This window comes from Bos indicus, chromosome 8 (genome assembly GCF_029378745.1).
Source record: "Bos indicus isolate NIAB-ARS_2022 breed Sahiwal x Tharparkar chromosome 8, NIAB-ARS_B.indTharparkar_mat_pri_1.0, whole genome shotgun sequence".
NCBI classification, from domain to species: Eukaryota; Metazoa; Chordata; class Mammalia; order Artiodactyla; family Bovidae; genus Bos; species Bos indicus.
In genome coordinates, this window is record NC_091767.1 from 39,416,367 (window position 1) to 39,440,998 (window position 24,632).

The 24,632-nt window shown below is 40.1% G+C and overlaps 1 protein-coding gene across 4 annotated transcripts in view; it reads right to left on the reverse strand.

Annotated features, from left to right (window-relative positions):
* JAK2 (Janus kinase 2) overlaps nt 1-23,464 on the reverse strand; it is a 118,366-nt gene extending 94,902 nt beyond the window's left edge. Inside the window, exons 1-2 of one of the 4 annotated variants that reach the window (XR_011568038.1) lie at nt 22,873-23,462; nt 22,430-22,509 (exon numbers count right to left, since the gene is read on the reverse strand). The gene's annotated coding sequence lies outside the window, so the exon portion shown is untranslated. Of the gene's footprint in view, nt 1-22,429; nt 22,510-22,814 lie in introns of all 4 variants that reach the window. The other 3 variants (XM_019965993.2, XM_019965994.2, XM_070794581.1) reach the window with 3 other exon arrangements.
* Between the last annotated feature and the right edge of the window lie 1,168 nt (nt 23,465-24,632).

Consider the following 24,632-nt stretch of genomic DNA (forward strand, 5'->3'; position numbering starts at 1 on the left):
ATAAAGTCACAAATATATTACTGTAGGTTACAATGATAGCCAATATAAGAAATAAAATAGTGAAACCTGTAATCTGAAGAAAACAGGAGGAACATAGTGGTATAGGTAAAACAGAGACTGAACTACCAGAAGTTAACAGAGTTAAAACCGTCTCCCTCTGGAGAAAAGGATTAAAGTTGGAAAGCACAGAGGTTTTCACTGTAACTGGATTGTCCTACATTATTAATGCTTCTGTGTGATCTGACTTTTTAAACCAATATAAATGAAACATCTATGGGAAAAAAAATTATGAGAGTAATAAGAAAATCACGGTGGCACGGCTACTCTTAAAGGTGAAGAGCAAAAATGAAAAAGGATAGCTGCTGGGCTTCCCTGGTGGCCCAGCGGTTAAGAATCCACCTGGGAATGCAGTTTAATTCCGGATCTGGAAAAATGCCACAGAGCAACCAAGCACACAAATACCAAGCCCCTTGCTCAAGAGCCCACAGGCTATGACTACTGAGCTAGAGGGCTTCAAGTACTGAAGCCCATGTGCCTAGAGCCTCTGCTCCACAATGAGAAGCCCACATCTGCAACTAGAGAGCAGCCCCACTCTCCATAGAGAAAGCCCACAGGCAGCAATGAAGACCTAACACAACCCAAAATAAATAAATAATCAAAAATCCCAAATAGGATATTTTTAAGGTATTCAGTACTACCACCATTTGTAGATCTAAAATATTTGATCAATCTTAACTACACAAACCCAGTTTGAATTAATCTGCAAGAAAAAAAAAAAAAAAAAGCCTTGTAAGAACTTATGGAAGATACCTTTATAAAGTTTTCATTGAATATAGATGCTTAAATATTTAATTTATAATCTACTTTAAGAATTACTAGTCCCAATTCCTCTCCCTTATCTAGTCTTATCACATTGTTCACCTTGATTCTTTGACTTCCTTCATCTTTAAAATAATGATACAATCACTGTACATCATCTTGAAGTAATTTAAAACAATGGTTCTCACCCTGGCTGCAAGTTACAGTAACAGGGAATTCTATAAATACCAGTGCCTGAGACCAAAGAAAGGAATGATATGGTCTGATAGAAACTTTACAATAATTATTAGTCATGATCAAAGAAACAAAGGCAAGATTAACATTCATGAAAAGAACAAACAGCTATAAAAGAAAATAATTTCAGCAGAATATGTCATACAATGACTACTCAGAAACAGATGTAGAGAGTAGTAAACTGGAAGGTAATACTAAGACATGCAAACAGAAAGCAGCATGATAAAGACAAAAAATACTGAAAAGACAGTTAAGAGGCCTGGAAAACAATCAAGAAAACTATTTTTCAAGAGTGAAAAAAGGTATTCTCAGACTGTTCAAAGCTATATGAAGATAAACTATACATATATTCTGACTAAAAGAACTATTAAAAGATACATTTTAATAAGAGAATTCTGATAGAAAGTACTTAAGATACAGTAGTAAGCACCAAAATTGATAAATTATTGGTAAATGGTAGTAGATACTGCCAGGTGTTTTTAAGCGGGGGAAAAAAAAAAAAAACTCAAGAAATATGTGAACCTGAAACATTAGTAAGCATAAGAAAAGAGGGCTATTTGATTTCTCCTTACCTATAACAGGATTGAGGGCAAAATATGCCACCTCAAAATATGCCATTCTGACCCACCTATGTTTCTTGAAAGTGTGAAATAAATCTCCCATGTGAAGGTATAGTCCCTATACTGGGAGGCTAGATGGAATCCTTATCACCAGAAACAGGGAATTCAAGGTTGAGAAAGCTATATAAACTTTGTTACTTCATTAATTTGCTACCCCAAGCCCAAAGCCCTTTGTTGTATCAAAACTTCACAAATGTTTCCTTTTTTAAAAGGGTATATCAACAGCCTGATTTGGTCACTTCTTAGGTCTTATATCTATGGGACTTCCGTATGTATGAAATGAAATTTGTTTTTCTTCTGTTAATCTGTCTTGAGTCAATTTGATTAGTAGGCCAGCCAAAAGAACTAAGTGACAAAGAGCGGAAATTTACCTTCCTCAACAGTTTTGGTATAATCAGCAGGATCTTCTTTGCTGGAAAACTGCCTGTTCCCAGGACTGCTGCTGCTGAGAAATCCTAGAACCTCTGACAAGAGCTGGCAGCAGGGAAGGATTCTTACTGTCAGCCTTCTGATCTTCGGCTATAGGGGTCCAGTGAAAGCAAAAGTGATGACAGCCCTTTTTCTCTTTCTAAATTTACACTAACAAAAGAAACTATTTGTGTAACAAGTTTCTTTGGTGTAGCAACTATTGTAAATTTAATTTGAGCACTCCTGGCTTTTATTGTTCCTTTTTCTCCCAGAGATGGGCACCATTTTTTTTTTTTGGCTCTGTTGTATCATTTGTACTAAGGAGGAAAATCCACAGGGTAGAACACAGGCATAAATAAGCCCCATAAGCATGCTGTTTGAACCAGCTTTCACAGACTAGTGAGTTCAGTTCTCATCAGACGAGTATGACGACTTTCATTTCACCTTGTTCTACATCCTGAGAGCTTGGCTTTGTGTCCAACGAAACTATTCTCTCTGATCACTACCATCTAAAAAGGACACTTGTCAGGGTATACTTAGTGACCAGTCAAATAGACTGGGGTGCTGAGACATGAAGTCACAAGCAGCAATCTGTCCAGCAGTGTAAGCCCTCAGGGTAATTGGTCACAAGGGGTCCCAGTCCACAGGGGACTCTGTCATCTCAACCTCTGTTGTTTTATTAGTGCTGGGAAAGTCCCATTCCAGTAACACCAGCCTACTGTCACAGATTAGCAGATCTGTAATCAGAGGTGTCTTATATTCTTGAGAAAATCAGAAACACAGTTTTCAGCACACAATTCTTATCACCTATGCAACAAAGGACTTTCCTTTCTTAGACTATCTTTGTGATATCTTTTTGGATACTGTGAGAGCTTATTCTTTATACTCTCTTTGAGAACACCTCTTGCATCCATAGTTAAGTCATAAAAATGCTTATTTATGGTTTAAGTCACTATTAAGAAGATCCTACTCCTCAATGCTCAGACAGTGGATCCTTCAAACTGGAAAACCTTCTGATTTTGTCATCTTAAACAACTGTATTTGGTACATATGGGAAGACCAAAGTTAAAAGTGGATATGAAGAAATATAATGATTACCCTTAGGTATTCCTTTAACAAGATAACAGAAATTAAACTCAGAACAAAATTAAAAATCAAATCTGACATAAACCCCCTTTCTCCTCCCTCTTACAGACCTCTTGTCCCCAGCTCTCTATCCCTGACAGAAGATCCCTTCTATCCACCAGAAGACCATCTGGATGTAGGGGGCCCTGCACTAACACTACCCCTCAAAGAGATGGCCAGAACCTGTCCTAGGACCTCCTGCAAATAATCAGGTAATGACTCAGCTACAGGCCAATATTCAAGGCATGACAGGAATGAAATTAGAGGCTTTCTCCCCTACAGTGAATTGGACTGAGGTCATATCATGCCCTATAAATAGTAATTGCCCTAAAGTTCTGGTAACAGGCAAATGTACTCCAAAACTGCCAAGAGAAAACCTGCATTCTTTCTCTGTCCCTTAAAGATGTAAACTTTACTGTATCTTTGAATGTAAACATCCAAGAAGGTGTATAAAAAAATGCCCAGGCTCACCTGATACTAAAGATAGAAAGAGACTTTTTAAAAAATATAAACTGCTAAAAGCGTTCTCGTGCCCAAACTGTAGAACACAGCCTTCTTAAGGTTACTTGTTAAAGACAAACACCAATCTTTATTCTTCATAAACATTAACAAAAAGCTTTAAAGGTATGTATCTTTAACTTGTTCCACAAAAGACACAATTATGTATTAATTAGTGAGTTTTGTATTGTACTTGATTCACGGCCAAAGTTCTGGAATAGAGCTCCAAGATCTCTGTGTCTGTCTGCATATTTTATCTATGTATGTACATTATAGATTTTTATTTTTCCACCTCCAGACGGTATCGCTAAAATTAATTGGTAAAGAGCTCTATGCAGTTGACTTAGAGAAAAGTAAGCATTTATGTAAACCAAGCATATGTGTGCATGCTAAGTCACTTCAGTCATGTCCGACTGTGCAACTCCATGGACAGCAGTCTACCAGGCTCCTCTGACCATGGGACTCTCCAGGCAAGAATACTAGAGTGGGCTGCCATGCCCTCCTTCAGGGATCTTCCCAACCCAGGGATCAAACCCGTGTCTGTTACACCTAACCTGCACTGGCAGGCGGGTTCTTTACCACTAGTGTCACCTGAGAAGCCTCAAACCAAGTATAGTCTCATACACATAGAAGATAATCCAAATGTTTTTCATGTTTATATGATCTGGGATAATCTCTGATAATAAAAGCTTGCTTAAGTTTATTGCTTTAATAAAAACAAGCATGTCTTCAAAACTCAAGAAAAAAACCTTAAGTTGATTGTTAATTATTTCACGTCTAATGCAAGCATAATTATCACAAACAAATGTTTTAAATAAATTTAAATAAGACAACAGTTTATACCAATGTAAACTAAATAATGGATATATATTGAATATCTAAATCATTTCCAGATAGGATGGTATACTGAGATACCGATTGCTAAAAATAGTCTGTTTAGTTTTGACTTTGTAATTTTTTCAGAGGCAAAGGATACTTGGGCCTATTAATAAATATGTTTTAGGCCACAATGAAAAAAAAGTATTATAAGAAAGAATATACTTCTAAAATTTTTGAAATTTATAACTTTGCTAATCTAAACTACTACAGAATATCATATATTAACACAATGTTTGTTAATATATGAGAGTTCACAATTGCCAGCTTCCTAGTTTTCACTGGAAGGTAAAGATCACAGTTTAAAAGGCTGGAAGAAGAGCTAAGACAAGAGTGAACCAGACAGAAAATGTCAGAACACAGAGTAATAAGTATAAACTAACTCTACATAAATGTGTACATTGGCGCTGAAAGAATGTAGGCGCCCTCTCTGAAAAGTGAGAAGCAGTGAAGCACCCATGAGCACCATCTCCTAACTGTGGAAGGATTTGCTGTAACTTCTATAATTTTAATGTAACTTTTTCAAACTGTAGTCATGGAATATTGGTGAGTTATGACTAACATTTATTTGAAAAGTACACAGGTTATCTATAGTTTACATAGATAAATGGGTAATATAAACCTACAGCTTTATACTTTGTAGATAGGTAAATAAACATTTATTATCTATATATAAATAGAAAAAACTAGTTTCACAAGGTAGAAAATAGAGTACATGCAAGATTTCTACTTAAAATAACACTTAAAACTGTGTTTCAGTTTATTAAATTTTTACTACAGTTACTTACATAGTTTTGTATGTGTGGCTGTGTTGGGCCCTAACATACAGTATCTTTCTTACTGTGGAATGACCCAATGTGCCTGAAAAGCCACTGCTCTTATATCACAGTAAACTGAACAAAAGGTGTATGCAGCCAGCTAAAAAACGAGTTGAATAAAAACCCTGAAATTCTTCTAGCCAAAAAAGACATTTGTTGTTGCTAAGTCACATTGGACTCTTTGCAACCTCATGAACTAAAGCACGCCAGGCCCCAGAGTTTGCTTAGATTCTGTACAGAGTCTGTGATGCTATCTAACCATCTCACCCTCTACCATCCCCTTCTTCAACTGCCTTCAATCCTTCCTAGCATCAGGGTCTTTTCAATAAGTCCTCTTTTCTCATTAGGTGGCCAAAGTATTGGAGCTTCAGCATCAGTCATTCCAATGATTATTCATGGCTGATTTCCCTTATGATTGACTGATCTCCTTGTTGTCCAAGGGACTCTCTAGAGCTCTTCTCCAGCAATTTGAAAGCATCAGTTCTTTGGAGCTCAGCCTTCTTTATGGTCCAACTCTCACATCCGTACATGACTACTGGAAAAACCATAGCTTCGACTATACAAGCCTTTGTCAGAAAAATAATGTCTCTGCTTTTTAATAAGTTTGTCATAGCTTCCCTTCCAAAGAGTGACTTCAAATTTCATGGCTGCAGTCACCATCTGCAGTGATTTTGGAATCTAAGAAAATAAAATCTGTCACTTTTTGCCCTTCTATTTGCTGTGAAGTTATGGGACTGGATGCCATGATCTTAGTTTTTTGAATGTTGAGTCTTAAGCCAGCTTTTTCACTCTCCTCTTTCACCCTCATCAAGAGGCTCTTTAGTTCCTCTTCACTTTCTGCCATTAAAGTGGAATTATCTGCATATCTGGGATTGTTGGTATTTCTCCCAGCAATATTAATTCCAGCTTGTGACACATCCAGCCTGACATTTCACATAACGTACTCTGCATAGAAGTATAAGCAAGGTGACAATATACAGCCTTGTCATACGCCTTTTCCAATTCTGAACCTATCAGCTGTTCCATGTCCAGTTCTAAATGTTGCTTTTGACCCACAGACAGATTTATCAGGAGACAGGTACAGGGGTCTTGTATTTCCATCTCTTTAAGAATTTTTCAGAGTTTGTTGTGATCCACACAGTCAAAGCCTTAAGTGTAGTCAATGGAGCAAAGTAGTTGTTTTTCTGGATTTTCCTGGCTTTCTCCATGATCCAACGAATGTTGGCATTTGATCACTTGTTTCTCTGTCTTTTCTAAACCCAGCTTGTACACCTAGAAGTTCTCAGTTCACATACTGCTGAAGCCTAGCTTGAAGGATTTTGAGCATAACCTTACTAGCGTGTAAAATGAGCATATCTGTACAGCAGTGTGAACATTCTTTGGCATTGCCTTTCACTGGGACTGGAAGGAAACTGACCTTTTCCAGTCCTGTGGCCACTGCTGAGTTTTCCAAATTTGCTGACACTTTAACAGCACCATCTTTTAGGATTTTAAATAGCTCAGCTGGAATTCCGTCACCTCCACTAGCCTTGTTTGCAGTAATGCTACCTAAGGCCCACTTGACCTCACACTCCAGGCTGTCTGGCTCTAGGTGAGTGGCCACACCATAGTGGTTATCCAGGCCATAATGACCTTTTTGTACAGCTCTTCTATGTATTCTTGCCATGTCTTCTTAATCTCTTCTGCTTCATTAGGTCCTTACCGTTTCTGTCCTTTATTATGACCAACCTTGCATGAAATAGTCCTATGATAGCTCCAATTTTCTTGAAGAGATCTCTAGTCTGTCCCATTCTATTGTTATCCTCTACTTTTTTGCACTGTTCACTTAAGAAGGCTTTCTTATCTCTCCTTGCTGTTCTCTGGAACTCTACATCCAGTTGGGTGTATCTTTCCCTTTCACCTGTGCCTTTCATTTCTCTTCTTTCCTCAGGTTATCTGTAAGGCCTCCTCAGACAACCACTTTGCCTTCTTGCATTTCTTTTTCTTCAGGATGGTTTTGGTCACTGCCTCCTGTACAATGTTACGAACCTTGTCTATAAGGTACTCTGTCTACCAGGTCTAATCCCTTGAATCTGTTCATCAACTCTACTGTATAATTATAAGGATTTGACTTAGGTCATACCTGAATGGCCTAGTGGTTTTCCCTACTTTCTTCAATTTTAAGCCTGAATTTTACAGTAAGGAGCTCATGATCTGACCCATAGTCAGCTCCAGGTCTTGTTTTTGCTGAATGTATAGTGGTGCTTCATCTTCAGTTAAAAAGAATATAATCAATCGGATTTCAGTATTGACCATTTGGTAAAGTCCATATGTAGTCTTCTCTTATGTTGTTGGAAGAGGGCATTTGCTATGACCAGTGCATTCTCTTGGAAAAACTCTGTTAGCCTTTGCCCTGCTTCATTTTGTACCCCTAGGCCAAACTTGCCTGTTACTCCAGGTATCTCTTGACTTTTGCATTCCAGTCCCCTATGATGAAAAGGACATCTTTTTTGGCGTTAGTTCTAGAAGGTGTTGTAGGTCTTCACAAAACTGTTCAATTTCAGCTTTTCTGGCACTGATGGTTAGAACACAAACTTGGATTACTGTGATGTTGAATGGTTTGTCTTGGAAATGAACCAAGATCATTCTGTCATTTTTGAGACTGCATCAAAATACGGCATTTTGGACTCCTTTGTTCACTATAAGGGATACTCCATTTCTTCTAAGGAATTCTTGCCCACAGTAGTAGATATAATGGCTAGCTGAATTAAATTCGCCCATTCCCATCCATTTTAGTTCACTGATTCCTAAGAGGTTGATGTTCACTCTTGCCATCTCCTGCTTGATCACATCTAATTTACCTTGATTCATGGACCTAAGCTTCCAGGTCCTATGTAATATTGTTCTTTATAGCATCTCACTTTACTCTCACCACCAGACACATCCACAACTGAGTGTCATTTCTGCTTTGGCCCGGTCACTTCATTTTTTTTGTCAGTTCAGTTCAGTCACTCAGTTGTGTCCGACTCTGCGACCCCATGAACTGCAGCATGCCAGGGCTCCCTGTCCATCACCAACTCCCGGAGTTCACTCAAACTCTTGTCCATTGAGTCAGTGATGCCATCCAGCCATCTCATCCTCTATGGTCCCCTTCTCCTCCTGCCCCCAAACCCTCCCAGCATCAGAGTCTTTTCCAATGAGTCAACTCTTCGAATGAGGTGGCCAAAGTATTGGAGTTTCAGCTTCAGCATCAATCCTTCCAATGAACACCCAGGGCTGATCTCCTTCAGAATGGACTGGTTGGATCTCCTTGCAGTCCAAGGGAGTCTCAAGAGTCTTCTCCAATACCACAGTTCAAAAGCATCAATTCTTCGGCACTCAGCTACCTTCAGAGTCCAACTCTCACATCCATACATGATCACAGGAAAAACCATAGCCTTGACTAGACGGACCTCTGTTGGCAAAGTAATGTCTCTGCTTTTGAATATGTTATCTAGGTTGGTCATAACTTTCCTTCCAAGGAGTAAGCATCTTTTAATTTCATGGCTGCAGTCACCATCTGCAGTGATTTTGGAGCCCAGAAAAATAATGTCTGACACTGTTTCCACTGTTTCCCCATCTACTTCCCATGAAGTGATGGGACTGGATGCCATGGTCTTAGTTTTCTGAATGTTGAGCTTTAAGCCAATCTTTTCACTCTCCTCTTTCAATTTCATTTTTTTTTTTTTTTTGTAGCTATCGTAATTGTCCTCCACTCTTCTCCAGTAGCATATTGGACACCTTCCGACCTGGGAGGCTCATCTTCCGGTGTCAGGTCTTCTTTTGCCTTTTCACACTGTTCACGAGGTTCTCACAGCAAGAATACTGGAGTGGTTTGCTGTTCCCTCCTCCAGTGGGAGGAGGCACATGTTTTGTCAGAACTCTTCACTATGACCTGCCCACCTTGGGCAGCTCTGCATGGCATGGCTCATAGCTTCACTGAGCTAAGCAAACCCCTTTGCCAGGACAAAGCTGTGATCCATGAAGGGGCAAAGACTATTACATTAAGTGTGTAATTAACTAAAGAAATCTCAGCTAAATTTGGAGTAGGAACAGCCTGTAGAGGGAGCTCTTAGGCGCTACCATGCATCATCCATTGCTCCAAGCAGGAAAAGACATGCCTACATTTCTGACAGAAAGGTGCCTCTACTTTACTAACCAGCGGGAAGAAAAATTCTCTCTGCTCCACGACAGCTCAGCCAATCAGGCTACAGATGCCCACCAATGAGAATCTGCCATACTCTGAATTTCCAGCTTCTGCCAACAGACTCTTTGGTTAACAGAGTCCCTCTAAAAAGTTCCCCTTTTACCTTATAAAAGTAAGTTCCCCTTCTTTGTTATCTAAATTTCCCCATGGTTCACCATAGCTTGCATTTCAAAAACTGCAATTCCTTTGGCTCTTTCCAAATAAACCAACTTTGCTGGTAAAATAAATGGCAATTGTATAATTAAAGCTGACATTTTTGGTGTCAGAAGTGGGACCCAAAGCAGGTGAACCCTGAGACAATGAATCCTGGAATCAAGCAAGGTACCAACACCAAGCCCCTTTTGCTCATCACTTCCATGAGCTACTGCCAGTTTTTTTTTTTTTTTTTAATTGGAGGCTAACTACTTTACAACACTGTGGTGGTTTTTGTCATACACTGACATGAATCAGCCACTGGTATACATGTGTCCCCCTGTCCCAAACCCCCCATCCCACCTCCCTCCCCATCCGATCCCTCTGGGTTGTCCCAGTGCATCAGCTTTGAGAGCCCTGTTTCACGCATCGAAGTTTGGTAAGTAAGTGTCCTCTCAGGTTCCAAGCTCTGCTCTTTTTGCATTTTGAGCTTTCTGACTTAACTCAGTATCTGGAAAGGCTTGGTCCTTTCAGGTTTGAGGCTCTGACTTTGGAGAGTACTCAGTTGCTTTCTACAGTGTGCAGTAGTGCAGGGTTTTGGAGAGGGGCAGATTCTGGTCGTCTAAATGCTCTAAGCAGAGCCCGCCTTTCAGGACTCTGGACAGTTTAATGTTTAAAAACCATGGACCCCAGCATGTGCACTTTTAAGTAAGTGACCTGAACAAACTATAAGTAATCAGAATTACAATGAGCTGTATGGGGAATTTTCAATCTCCCCAAACTTGTTCTGCTTAAGATTAAAGTGGAGGACTACAATTCTATAATTAAACAAAACAAATTCAAATGTACACAAAACTCTAAAATTTCCATTTTGTAAGATAACATTTCTAAATTGGATGAAACAACAACAACAACAACAAAAAATAGAAAGGAACAAAATGGCTTCTGAAGCTTCCTGCACCTCACCCTCCCCCAACTTCTTTGTCTCAGGAGCCATCGTGTGTATCTTCCCTGATCACCCATTTGTCTCAGACTGCATCCCAGCAGCCATTTTGTGCTCAGGCCCCACCTCCATGACTCTTTCTTCCTCTGCAAAAACCTACCCCTTTAAAATTGGACCCTCTGAAGATTCAAATGCTATAATCCTAATTACTGTTTCGAAGTTAACTTAAGCAGATAAATATTTAGAAGAAAAGTGTTAAATAACAGCTGCCCTAGATTTCTGGTAGCAGACATACACTCCAAACCTCTAGGAGAAAACTTGCTTTCTGTTTCCTTTTGTTAGGTAAGCGACCCTTCCCGTTCAAAGGGGAAACATTTGTTTTAAATAAGTCCACCTAAAAAGAGGATTCCAAACCTCTTGTGAGACAATAAAAAGCATTTTTTGATTGGCATGCAGAAGCTTCTAAGAAATAAACTGACTCCAAAAACAGCTCTAAAAAGACCCTTACAGGACACAAATACATTCTGAATCTATTATTCTTGTGGGTTTGTATCAGCATATGGCTAAAATTTTAAATCAAACAGTTCCTGTTTGCATCTATCTGAGTGCTCATGTGTGTATATAGGTGTTGTAGACATGTGGGTTTTGTTTTCTTTTCTACCTTCAGATGGTATTGCTAAAATTTGTTTGTAAAAGAGTTCTATTTAATTTGCTTAAAAACAAATAACCACTTACATTAATTAAAGAAATATCATAGAACATAACCCAAAATGCTTTTCAAGTTCACATGATCTATTCAACAGGATTAAATTTTGGTAAATGAAAGCTAGTTTAAGGTCATTGGTTACATTAAAATAGGTTATGTCTTTGGAGTTGTAATGGTATAAATAATAGCATGTGTGCGTGCTTAATCATGTCCAGCTCTTAGTGACCTCATGGACTATAGCTTGCCAAGCTTCTCTGTCCATAGAATTTTCCAGGCAAGAATACTGGAGTGGGTTGTCATTTCCTTCTCCAGAGGATCTTCCAAACCCAGGAATCAAGCCCGTGTCTCTTGCATCTCCTTCACTTGGAAGGTGGATTCTTTACCAACTGCACTACTCGGGAAACTCCCTTCATGTCAATAATGGAAGCATACAATTTTCAGTTTACCTGGGTAGATGCATGGCAGGGCCTGAGAGTTCCCCATACAGGCCTGTCCCAATTTTAGCTGAGGTTTCTATTTTATTTCACATTTTCCCCTTTTAATCAAAATTTTTCCTTAAAAGCATCACTGATCAAGAGTAAGGATCTCCACATGTAGTGGCACGTTTAGTCTAAAGTCTCAGGCTAAATTTTGTAAACAGAAGGGGTTTTAATGCTTTAAAACCAAAGTAATTTGGTTGAGAGAGGGGAACTGCTATATACTTACATTATCCAAAACTTGCAAGTGTTTGTGAAACTGACGTTGTCATTCAGTCACTAAGTAATGGCTGATTCTTTGGGGAACTCTGTTCATGGGATTTCCCAGGCAAGAATACTTAAGTGGATTGCCATCCTCTTCTCCAGGAGATCTTCCAGGACCAGGGATCAAACCCACATCTCCTGCATTGGCAGGTGGGTTCTCTACCACTGAGTCACCAGGGAAGCCCATGAAGTTGACACATTAAACCAAGATGATACACAAAAAGTCACTGACTATTTACTGATATTTCTTTACTTGTGCATTTATAGACTCTTTATTTGAAATACACTTATAAATGCTGTAATAGTATAAAATAACCCTTTCTCTGGATTAATGAACAGGAACAGTATCTTAACAGTATCTTAACAGTAACAAGAATCCCACCATATAAAAATGTGTATGTCCCACAGATGGCCAGTAGGCACATGGAAAGATGCTCAACATCACTAATTATTACAGAAATGCAAATCAAAACTACAATAAGGTACCACCTCACACCAGTCAGAATGGCCATCATTAAAAAGTCTGCTGCTGCTGCTGCTAAGTCACAAATAACAAATGCTGGAGAGGAGCTGGAGAAAAGGGAATCCTCCTACACTGTTGGTGGGAAAGTAAGCTGGAACAGCCATGATGAAAAACAGTGTGACAGTTCCTCAGAAAACTAAAAACAGTATTCTCATATAACCCAGAAATTCCATTCCTGGCATTATACCTGGACAAAACTATAATTCAAAAAAATAAATGCAGAGGCCTCTGTGGTGATCAAGTGGTCACAAGTCTGCCTAGCAAAGCAGGGGACCCTGCTTCAATTCCTAGTCCAGGAGGATCCCAAATGCTGTGGAGCAACTAAGTCTATGTGCCACAATTACCAAGCCCTCTCTTTAGGGCCCACAAGCCACAACTCCTGAAGCGTGAGCACTTCACAGTCCATGCTCCACAAGGAGAGAAGCCACTGCAAGGAGAAGCTTGCGCACCACAACTAGAGAGTACCACTGCTCACTGCAACTAGAGAAAGCCTGCACACCGCAACAAAGACCCAGAATAGTCAAAAATAACTAAATAATTAAAACATGATTAAATGTTCCACATTTATTTTTAAAAAGTACATGCACCCCTGTATTCATAGCAGCACTGTTCACAACAGCCAAAACATGGAAACCTAAATGTCCATCAAAAGATGAATGGATAAAGAAGATGCAGTACATATATTCAATGGAATACTACTCAGCCATAAAAAAGAACTAAATAATGCCATTTGCACTAACACGGATAAAACTAGAGATTATCGTGCTAAGTGAAATAAGCCAGAAAGAGAAAGACAAATATCAATAGCATATGGTATCACATGTTGAATCTAAAATATGGCTCAAGTGAACCAACTACCAAACAGACTAACAGATATACAGAACAGATGTGTGGTTGCCAACAGGGAGGAGTGAAGACAGAGTGATGGACTAAGAGTTTGGGGATGGTAGATGTAAAATATTACATTTAGAATGGATAAAAAACAAGGTCCCAATGTATAGCACAGGGAATTATACTGAATACAGTTGATAAACCATAATGGAAAAGAACATATAAAACAATTCTAGCCAAAATAGTACTGGTATACACTAGACAGATCAGTGAACCAAAAGAGCATCCAGAAATAAATCTAAGTATATAGTGTAATCTGATGACATTGTTATGCAATAGAAAAGGATATTTAGTTTTATAAAAAGTACTGGCATAACTGACAGTACAACTGGAGAAAATATGCTATAACTATATTGCTGCTGTTTAGTCACTAAGTTGTGTCCAACTCTTTGTGACCCTGTGACAATAACCTGCCAGGCTTCTCTGTCCATGGGATTTCCCTGTTCACTGAAACTAGAGAAAGTCCATGCATAGCAATGGAAATCCAGTGCAACCAAAAATAAATAAATAATAAATTATATATGAATTACATTTTTTAATGCAAAAAACAAAACAATAAAAATACTGGAAGAATCTTTGAGAGAACTTTTACTTGGAATGGAAAAACTTTCTTATACAAAATGGAGAACTCAAAATCCATTTTACAAAAGTCACACAAATTGAGTGTCTGAGTCCCTGTTTTCCTTAACTAATAAAGTAGTTTTCTTATTCTCACTTCAATTTCAATGCCTTAGGCAGGACAGGCAGTTCCCCATAATCTCCACTTCTCCCTACTATATTCCATAACAAGCCCCTTTATATTCATTAATGACACTTTAGTCATTTAAGTTTTCTACCTCCACAATAAAGAAAAAGATCCATTATATTGAATTTTTTATTTCTCTAGAGAAAGGGGACCATAAACAAAATCAAAAGACAAACGGACTGAGGGAAATATTTGCAATTCATTTATCAAAGAATATCTCTAATACACAAAGAGCTCCATAAACTGATAAAAGACAAACAATCCACAAGAAAAAAGACAAATATATTACAACTTTCCACCTACAATATATTTTTCGAGCACATATGGAACATTTATAAAAACTGAGCACAATGAAGCATGCTTGAAAAAAAAATTTTTTTTTTAAAAAGGAAACTCTTAAAAGGCATAACAAATCTAAAAATTACTTTAAAGTTACTGTAACTGTTCCTAAGAAACAATCTCTTCAATGAGTATATGCCTTTATTTCACTGCCACGTTATACTTCTCTTTACATCTGGATCCTTAGTATACTCAGGCAAGAGAATACCATGATATTAAAGATGATGTCCACTGACTTATCCTTAATAATATATGCAGTGGTTTAGTCGCTCAGTCGTGTCCAACTCTTTGTGACCCCATGGACTGTAGCCTGCCAGGCTCCTCTGTCCATGCGATTTTCCAGGCAAGAATACTGGAGTGGGTTACCATTTCCTTCTCCAGGAATATATGCAGTGCACAGCATAAAATGGACACTGACAAAACATCTACCAGGTGACACACACTTACTGTCACCTAATCTATGACAAAGGCAGCAAGAATACACAATGGAGAAAAGACAGTTTCCTCAATAAGTGGTCTGGGAAAACTGGACAGCTACATGTAAAATGATGAAATTAGAAACATCATAATACCATATACAAAAATAAACTCCAGGACTTCCCTGGTGGTCCAGTGGTTAAGAATCCACCTTTCTGTGTAAGGGGCACTGGTTCGATCCCTCATTTGGGAAAATTCCACATGCGGTGGGGCAGCTAAGCCTGTGCATCACAGCTACTGAGCCCATGCTCCAAGCCCGTAAGCCACAACTACTGAGCCCACATTCCACAATTACTGAAGCCTATGTGCAGTAGAGCCCATGCTCTGCAACAAGAGAAGCCACTGCAATGAGAAGCCCGTACACTGCAGCTGGAGAGTAGCCCACTCAAGGAAACTAGAGAAAGCCTGAATAAAGCAACAAAGACCCAGCACAATCAAAAATAACTAAGTGAATTTTTTTAAGACTCCATATAGCTAACAGTCACTAGCCAAGCAATATATCTCTAAACTCCCAAATAGCTTTCTCATAGATAACACCTTTGATGTATGAATCACTATAATAATGGTTGCTTAAGTTGTTTTTCAGGAACTCAGAGCTAGATCTTGACCAGCTCAAACCAGCTGAGACCACCAATCTTATTCAACTAGGCCTACCTGAGTATCCAATGGATCACCTTTTGATGTCAGAAGGCCAAAAACTCCACCCTCAGATCATGCTAATGCCACCAATTTCTGAACATGCACCCCATGAAGAAGCATGTAGTTCAGTTCCTTGGAGAACTTCAATCACTATACCTTTTTCCTGCATCCAATCACCCTTCCCCATGCCTCAGACCACCTTGCTCCTTTATCCCTTAAATATCTCAAAACCTTCACCTTTAGGGAGACAAATTTGAGATTTGTTCTCTAGTTTTCTCACTTAGCTGTGCCCTGTGAGTAAACATTTTCTCTGCTGCAAACTTTCCATCTCAGCATGTGTCTTGCTGCACATCAGGCAAATGAACCCAGTTCAGTAACATGATTAACAGAGTCTATTCCTCACCCTACCTTCGCCATGTTCACTGAAACACTCACTCTTAAACCCTGACTCGTCATGTAAGAAAGCCAAGTATCCTGAGTCCCCGATGTTTTAAGGATGTCCAAGCCACATGTATTGATAACGTGCTCCAGTGAAGAGCCTGAGATGAGATCTCAAGTCAAACAGCCAGTGTCAGCTTCCAGTCATGTGAGTGATGAAATCTCCAGATGATTCTAGTCCTCTGCCTTCCCATTATCCCTGCCAGCAGCTCTTCCCAACTGATGTCCTAGACACTGAAGAGTAGAAACAAACCATGCCTGATGTGCCTGATCTTAAGTACTGACTCAAAACATCTGAGTCTAATAAACCAGCTATTTTATTTCACTAAGTTTTCAGATGGGTTTGTCATAGCAATAGCAACAAAAATACATACTAATGGAAATGATCCAGTAGATGAAAAAATGGAGAATGCAAGAAAAAGAGAAAGAAACACAATGGTAAAGTCCTTGAAGGTAAAAGGGGATGGGTTCTTCTACCCAAATAGAAACCTTAGATGGGACACTGAACAGCATATACATTGTAAAGGGGGGGAAAGGGCAGAGTACAGACACAGATACAGAATTGGAGGAGAGGGTCTATTGATGGTAGGTTGTGTTATTTAGAAAATAGAGGTAAGTACCAGAAGACACTCTTATAAGACTTATAAGTGGTTTCCTGACAAACATAAATAAGAGATGGGGGGAGAAGCGGGTAGAGGCAAAAGGCTGCTGTTTTTCTGTTACAAACATTTAAGCCATTTATCTCTTAAATTTTTTAAAAACTCCCTCATTGACTCATAGATTATGTGATTTGCTCAAAGTCACACAGCATATTAACAGCACTCAGTCTTTGATCCCAATTTCCAAAACAATATACTTTCTCACATTATACTACCTTTTATATTATAAAAATATTACCTAATGGAATTATACTGCATAATCAGAATTTATTAAACTAAAATAATTTAGTAATCAATAATGAATGCCCTATTCTCGAGGACTGATATCAACAAAGAAGGCAGAAAAATGTTCTTAGGAAGATAAAAATATGCATTCAAGCAAAACAAAGAGCCCGTGGACTATCTCTACCTCAGTCACCTCCAGAGTAGCTACATCATACAGGTTTCAAAAACAGATAACACTTTTACCCTTTCCAATTCTCCTAATCTGAATACTCCTAAAATTTGCTACCTTCAGTATTCCAAGTTATCTATAAGAATTTCTCTTTCCTTTTAGCAATTAATACCCTTATCATTTTATCCAGATCTTACCAATACAACTGCACCAACAGTCATTTGTCTACCCTGACAGAGCACTAAATGCCTTAACGCTAACCACTTAATGTCCACTCATTCAAATAACACAAATGCAGGGCTAATGCCCATAAGAAATATGGGCGCCTATGTAGTACAATATGAGAGGACACAGATAAATGACAAACACTCTTTCAAAAACTACCTTCTGGTCTTTATTATGTCTAAAATTCTCATCATTAGTCCCAGGGATGGACAGCTTTGAAAAAAAGTCTCCGTCAATCAACCAAAAATCAAATCCAAAGGTTGTTATACTAGAGAGAACAAAATAATAGCAGTGGTTAATTATGTATGGGAAAACCATAAGCAATTTTCTTCTTTCTTCTGCTTTTCTAGGTTTTATATTAGGAAAAACACCAGTAAACATTTATAAGACCTTTTTCAATTCTGATTCTTCTCACTTTTTGGCAGTGATCAACCATGATCAACTTGATAAACATTCACACCTTAACCTTCCCACTCACTTGCCTCTCATATTATCTGCCCTGTCCTTGTCACCTTTGCCAATTCCTCTTCTTTCACTCACTCTCCAATTATGTGCAATTCCCAAGGCTCAATCTCAGATCCCCTGCTTTTCTCTCTAAGCACAATAATTTCAGCCTTAAATTTCTTTACTAGGTTCTATTCACATTGTCCCACAGTCTGGTGATATGTCTGTACTTGCTTATCTCACTGTCACCTCAAACTCAACAAATCCAAACTACACAAGCCCAGATGTCTGTACCCCTTCAACTAGCTAATATTTCATACCTATTTCTGTCAGTACAGTCATTAATTAAACCCTTGTTCTTTTTTTTGTCACCAACTAAATGAGTAACTTTGGCCATATTTTTAAACCTCTCTAGGTTTCCTAATGCACATGTTCTCATATAGCTTAAGAGTTTCGACACTCTAATTTCTTGTCACTGTGGATCAAAACTTCAGTCATCTCTAATTACTCCTCTCCTTCCCTCCACTACATCTTCCTTTCTTATCCAGTCCAGAATAAAGTCTTGTGTGACATCTCTCCAGGCTTATTTTTACTAAATTCAAATCCTCATTTCCTCAGGCCTAGGTGATTTTCCTAGGTCTATGACTTCTCTTTCCACCTCATACTCTACCCAGCTCTGGTGCCACTGTGATTTTCTTAAAATACTTTTTTTAAGCAAGTTTTTTCTCATTGTGAACCTTTAAAGCTTGTCTATTACCTATGAATCAAAATATACTCTTCTAACCCTGCACTTAAAGACATCCATCCATCTAACCCCAAACATTTTCACCTGATTTCTTTCTACTCTCTGACAGAAACCTTCATTTCAGTCAACTTGTTATGTACTGTTCTCTGATCCTGTCCTGCTTATTTTGCCTTTACTTCCTATACAAGTTCCTTCCTCTTTTGTAAAATCAAGTTCTGCCAAGTTTTGATTCTACCTCTTCTCTGGATCTTTGTCTGCTCACTTCAACTTTATATGGTATCTGAGATATATAACTTTTATTGTTTTCCTATCTCCCCTATTACATTATAAGTCCTCAAGGAAAAGAACCTGCTTTACATTTTTCTGCACCTCTTGTGGATCTATAGCAAAGTACCTTTACGTTGTAGATATGAATAAATATTTGTCTGGTAATGGCCTAAAATTCCTTTTTAATACACAGCATTTCTTGAATGTTCCACATGTACTCAGCATTGTGGGTTTGTATGTGTGTGAGTTTAATCTAAATTCTGTTTCTCAATGCATACACAATCAACTTGAAAAGATGTGGCTAACAGAGAAATAATTATCAAACAACCAAAATATGATATATAATTAAACTATGTGATGATATGCTAAGACTAAAAGAACTATAGAACTGTAAGAGAGGAAAAAAGCAATAGTTAGTGAGAAACAATTTCACGAATGAAGTGGAACTTTCAAGCAGTGGTAATAAACTGTTGTAATAATAATAGCTTATTATATTCAGAGCATTGTATAATTATGACAATAGTTTATTGTTAAAGGAGTTTACTTTATGTCTGGGAGTCCTTAATGTGCCAGGCCCTATTCCTGAGGGTTTTTCATGAATCAACTCTCTTAATTCTCACTACAAGCTTACAGAAAAAGTACAGTTCTCAGTTTTCAGATGAGGAGACTGAGGCTCTGCTCAGTTATTCCACACCTAGTGACTCGTGCAGTAGGGTGCAGAACTGGACTTACTGGAAGAAGGATGGAAAACGTGTGAAAGTTAAAAAACAGAATAAGCTTAGGAAGTTATTAGGAAGTATGAGACACAGCTTGCAATACTAGAGCAGAGGATGCTTGCCGAAGGTCCTTAGACAAAACTGAATAAACGGGGCAGGGACTGATGACATAATATTTTGAAAGCCAGGAAAAAGAAGCTCAACTTAATAGGTGGAATGTGGGAGGCCACTGAGGATTTGGGAGCAAGAGAGTGCCATAAAAAGGAGTATCAGAGTGGTATTTATAGAAGGAAGAGATGCTGGATTCAAAGGGGTTGATATGAGTTACAATATTCTAGGCTGAGGATGAGTCCTGGGATTTAGGTAGTAAAAGTAGGAGAAGCAAAGGTATGGATGACAAAAGAAATATGAATAGGACATGGTGAATGGATTAGTACGTGAGATAAACGAAAGAGGCAGTTTAAAGATTATGTCTAATTTAAAGCTTATATGGCCAACAGAGAGAAGGAAATTACAAAGGGGTATAAGAAGATGATTTTCATTTGGGGCAAAGTTAAGTTTAAGGAGATGGTCAAAAATACTAATAGAAAACCAGTACTGGAGAAACTATAAAGTAATCAGAATGACAAGCAATAGGATCAGTGTGAAATAAAGGAACTAGATAGTAGCTATGAAGATATTAAATAGGAGAGTAAACATACGAAGCCGTGATCAGCTGGTACTAACTTTGTATCAATAATTGTACCAATAACTTCGGTGGGAAAGGGAATCAATTAGTGACCAACATTTAAAAATGCAGTTTTTCCATTAAATTTTTTTTTATCAGAAAGCCAACCAAAAACTAAGGCAAAGGCTTCCAAACTTTCTCCATTTAGGGAATCCTTAGACTTAGTAATTTTTTCATAGCACCCCCAGACCAAAAGAAATACTTAAGTGGGGGTGGTTTCAAACCACGTAAGTGTTAACGTCCTTATAATTTAGTGTTTGTTGGACACTGTATAAATTCTCAAACTTGGAATCAAACTTGACAACATCACATTCCAGTATTCTGTTTCATACAGTAGTTGCTTTTTATCAGAGCAACCTTTAAAAGTACAGCTTTGCAAAAACATGACATTGTAGAAAGGAATGTGTCAATCTAATGTTGAAACTGTGAACTACCTCAAATTATCAGTTCAAGCCTGAGTTCAATGGCACCCTGGGGCACCCCAGCACAGTTTGAGAAACTGGGAGCAAAGGGAAGGGGCCTAAAAAGAAAAGAAAGAAGAAAAAAAAATGGGAGCGGAGCAAAAGAAAATTCTTATTAACGTGGTTAACCACAAGAGGGCAGCACAACAGCAGGTAGGGGCAGGACAAATGCAGGGGGCAGGGGGGTGAGGAGAGATGATAAGAGTCAAACCTCCCCATAAGAAGGCTCTAAGACCACTTAACCAGTTCAAGATATAAAAGTCCTTTTTCTCCTTAGACTAAAAAGGAAGAAACACTGGTCACTGGCAGATCACCTTATGCAGTCATCCTGCCCTTCTCTAACATCCTTTCTATGCCTACCCAGTCAAGAGAATAGCCATGACTTTCACAGTGGCCAAGCAATGTACTACTTTGCATGCGTAATTTTATTCAAACTCCACAACAATCTTATAAGAAAGTGAGGCTCAAAGAGATTTTAAATAACACTATTAAAAGGCAGGAACACCAGAATTCAAACCCAGATCTGACCCCAAAGTCAAGGTCCTTCCCTATTTGGTCTAAAAAGCATATCATCTTTCAGCAACAGCCAGTTGAAGTAGAGAAGAAAACCATGTTCCCTTCCTATACCTGAGACACGTGTCTCAAATCACTAGGAAAAACCAGCAAATGAAGCAAACTCTTCTTTAATGGGTTCCTAAAACATGCTAAATACTCCAAACGTAGGACACTCAGAGAAAGAAACAAGTATTGTATGCTTATCTAGTCAGCAAGTACTGTAGTTTTCCTGTACAGGTAAATACATGTTAAGGCAAATGCTGGACACATCCAGTTTGCAGATATGTTACATATTAAAAGATACGCGCACACAGGAGCAAGGGATTCTCATACCCAAGTGGTAAAGGGGGAAGGGAAAGGGAGGAAAAAGGTTGATTATTCATCTTAATATCCGTTGGGTGTTATATCAGAATACCTGCAGTAGCCCAACAAAACTATTATGAAACCAAAACCAATCGTCATCACTTATTCCCACTTGCAGTTTCCTCCTCCACATTTCTCCTCCCCTCTATGACATACTCAGCTGCCTCTGTCCTTTCATTCAGAGAAAAGAGAGTTCCTCCGGACAGATTAATAACCACCGGAAAGCAAAATGGGTAAATTCAACCGACAAAGTAAACTTAAGCAGATAAAACTGCCCAGGAAGCATTCTATGCGGTAGCAGAAACCCCAGCAAGAGCAGCTAACGTGTCCTCTCAATAAGTATCTCTTATTACTTGAAAATGTTCCTCCTTCAAAGATTAAGAATCTTTGGTTGCTTGGGGAGAAAGGGTATTGGATGACGTTTTCTCTGCAAAGAAAAACAATGTACGGTCAGCAGAGAAACAAATAACGACTGTTTCTTAAAGAATAACAATAAAGCCCAGAACTACCCTCCAAGTTCATTCCAAGTTCAGCACTGCCATTTTCAAAGAAGTAAGCAACAATGAGCCCTGCCTGTCGACACACGCTTCCAACCTTCCTACGCACGGACTCACACCTCAAGACACCCTCGTCTTTACTGCAGAGAAAAAGGACTGCAGTCAGGATCGCTTACCCACCTTTGGGGAAAGGGGATGGAAGGGCCTCTTCTGCAGAAGAGAAACAGATCACATCTTGTTGCCTTGCCTGCTTCTGAAACCTAAAAGAAAAAAAAAAAGCGGCAGTTACTACCGCAGAAATCCAGGGGAAATAGATGCTCTTTTCTAGGCTGTTCAGATGTCTAGAAAATTTTAAAGAGAGATAAGTAAAGGGGAGGAGGAGTATCAGGCACATAAGGATGCAAATATCAACAGAAAGACACTCCGTCCGAGGTTTCCTTCTAAAAAGGAGGATTTTCTTGCCGAGTTTACCGACACTAGCGGGGGGAAGGGGAGATCGGGGTGGAAAGGACGAGAGAGACAACTGGTGCCCTCCACCTGGAGCCCAGGCAGCAATAACACTCACCCGCCGCACGGATGTGGTGACGACGACGCGCCCCCAAACCCGAGGGGACTGCTCTTACCCGGTGCCTCTGGCTGGCCACAGTCTGCGAAGCCCCTGGAGCAGGCAAAGGTCCGAGTGTCCGCCAGGCTGAGACCTCGGGGGCCCTCCCGTGCGGGTTCGGCTCTCACTCACATCCCTCGGCGGCGAAGATCTGGCCTTTCCCTGCGCTGCAACAGAAACCCTCCGCCCCGACGCTCTGCCACCAAGTCCGGACCCAGGGGCCGAGGGCCCGAGGCGGCGGCGCGCACTGTGGAGCGAGCAGGACGCGGGCCCAGCCTGTCAGCGCTCAGGAAGGCCGTTAGCGTCGGCCGCTGCGGCCCGCTCCGGCTCCTCTTCCTCTCTCCTTCCTGCAACCCACACCACTCCCACTTTGGGGAACCGGGAAGCCCGTCACAGTCGTCGTCTCCACCCTCTCCGGAGTCACACCGTCTTCTCAGCGCCGCAGGCGACACTGGCTGGGACGTCCTATTTACGTCCGACTCAGCCTCCCAGTTGGCCTCGGGTCTGGCGTCTTGTTCACTGCAGAGACCGCCTTGGTGCAGGGCCGGCGCCTGGCGCGCACCCCCGGACTGCGCGTGCGCCGCTCCACCCAGGCTGCGCTTTCACCGACGCGCGCCGGGGGCGGCCGACGACTGGCTACACAGAACCTGGGCTTCTCGGGAAACGAACTGGCGTGCTCGGAGATTCCCGCGGTGGCCCCTGGGCGTGAGCGGGCGGGGAACTTGAGCTGGGCCGGGCCCTCCGCAGATGGGCGTGTGCGTGGCCGCCGCCCGCCGTGGAGGCGGCTGGGAGTGAGTCAGCCTGGCCGGGTAGGGTCTCCCCTGCGCACAACCTGGCACCGCAGAGAGACTTGCCCTGGTCGCTAGGCCGAGGGTTTGGTGCAACGCGTTCCTAACGCAGCGTTTCGCGCCAGTGCAGTTATGGGAGTCTGATTCCAATCAGTCACTTCTGCTGGAAAGAAATGAGGGTGGGATGAGGTGCCCAGATGCCTGCGGACTGGCGGCAGTGCCAGGCAAACGAGAAACAATTTCCACCATCCCGAAGAGCCTCATTCATTGGGTCAACAAATATTTACTGAGCACCTACTGTTTGCCATTCTTGGTAGGACCCCAAAGATGCTATGTGAACACAACCCACATACCCCTTGCCCTACTGGAGCTTGTATTCTGATAAAGCGACAAAAAAAAAAAGCCTTAAATTTATAACGTGCAAGAGTATAATTGCCACTAGGAAAAGTAAAGGAGCAGGAAGTGGGGAGGCAGTGTGCTATTTTAGTTAGAATGGCCAGGAAAGACCTCCCAGAGTAACATTTGAGTGGAGATCTGAAGAAGGAGAATGAGCCAGTCCTGTGGCTATCTGTGAAGACAGTTTCATGCAGAAACAGTAGCAAAGACAAAGACCCTAAGAAGGGAATGTGCTTGGCAAGTTCAAGGACCAGGAAAGAGGTCAGTGTGGCTGAAGAACAGTAAAGGAAGGGGCAACGGTAAGAGGTGAGGTCAAAGAAGGAGCCTGTAATCCAACTATGTCGGGCCTTTTTCACTCATCATTAGCCTTCTGTCAATCTGAAAAAACAGATACATTTATAGCCCCCGTTTCACCATACAAATGATGCTGCAATTCAGGTCTAGCTTGTACTTAATTGTTCCTTTAAATCTCACCAAAGCAACTCCTGCATTTCTTCTTACGTAAGACCCATTGCAAAAGGTCTTTGAGCAAATGATAGCAGGCTAGGAAATGACTTGAATCCACACTGGCTTCTTTAAATAATGAACTGGAGCC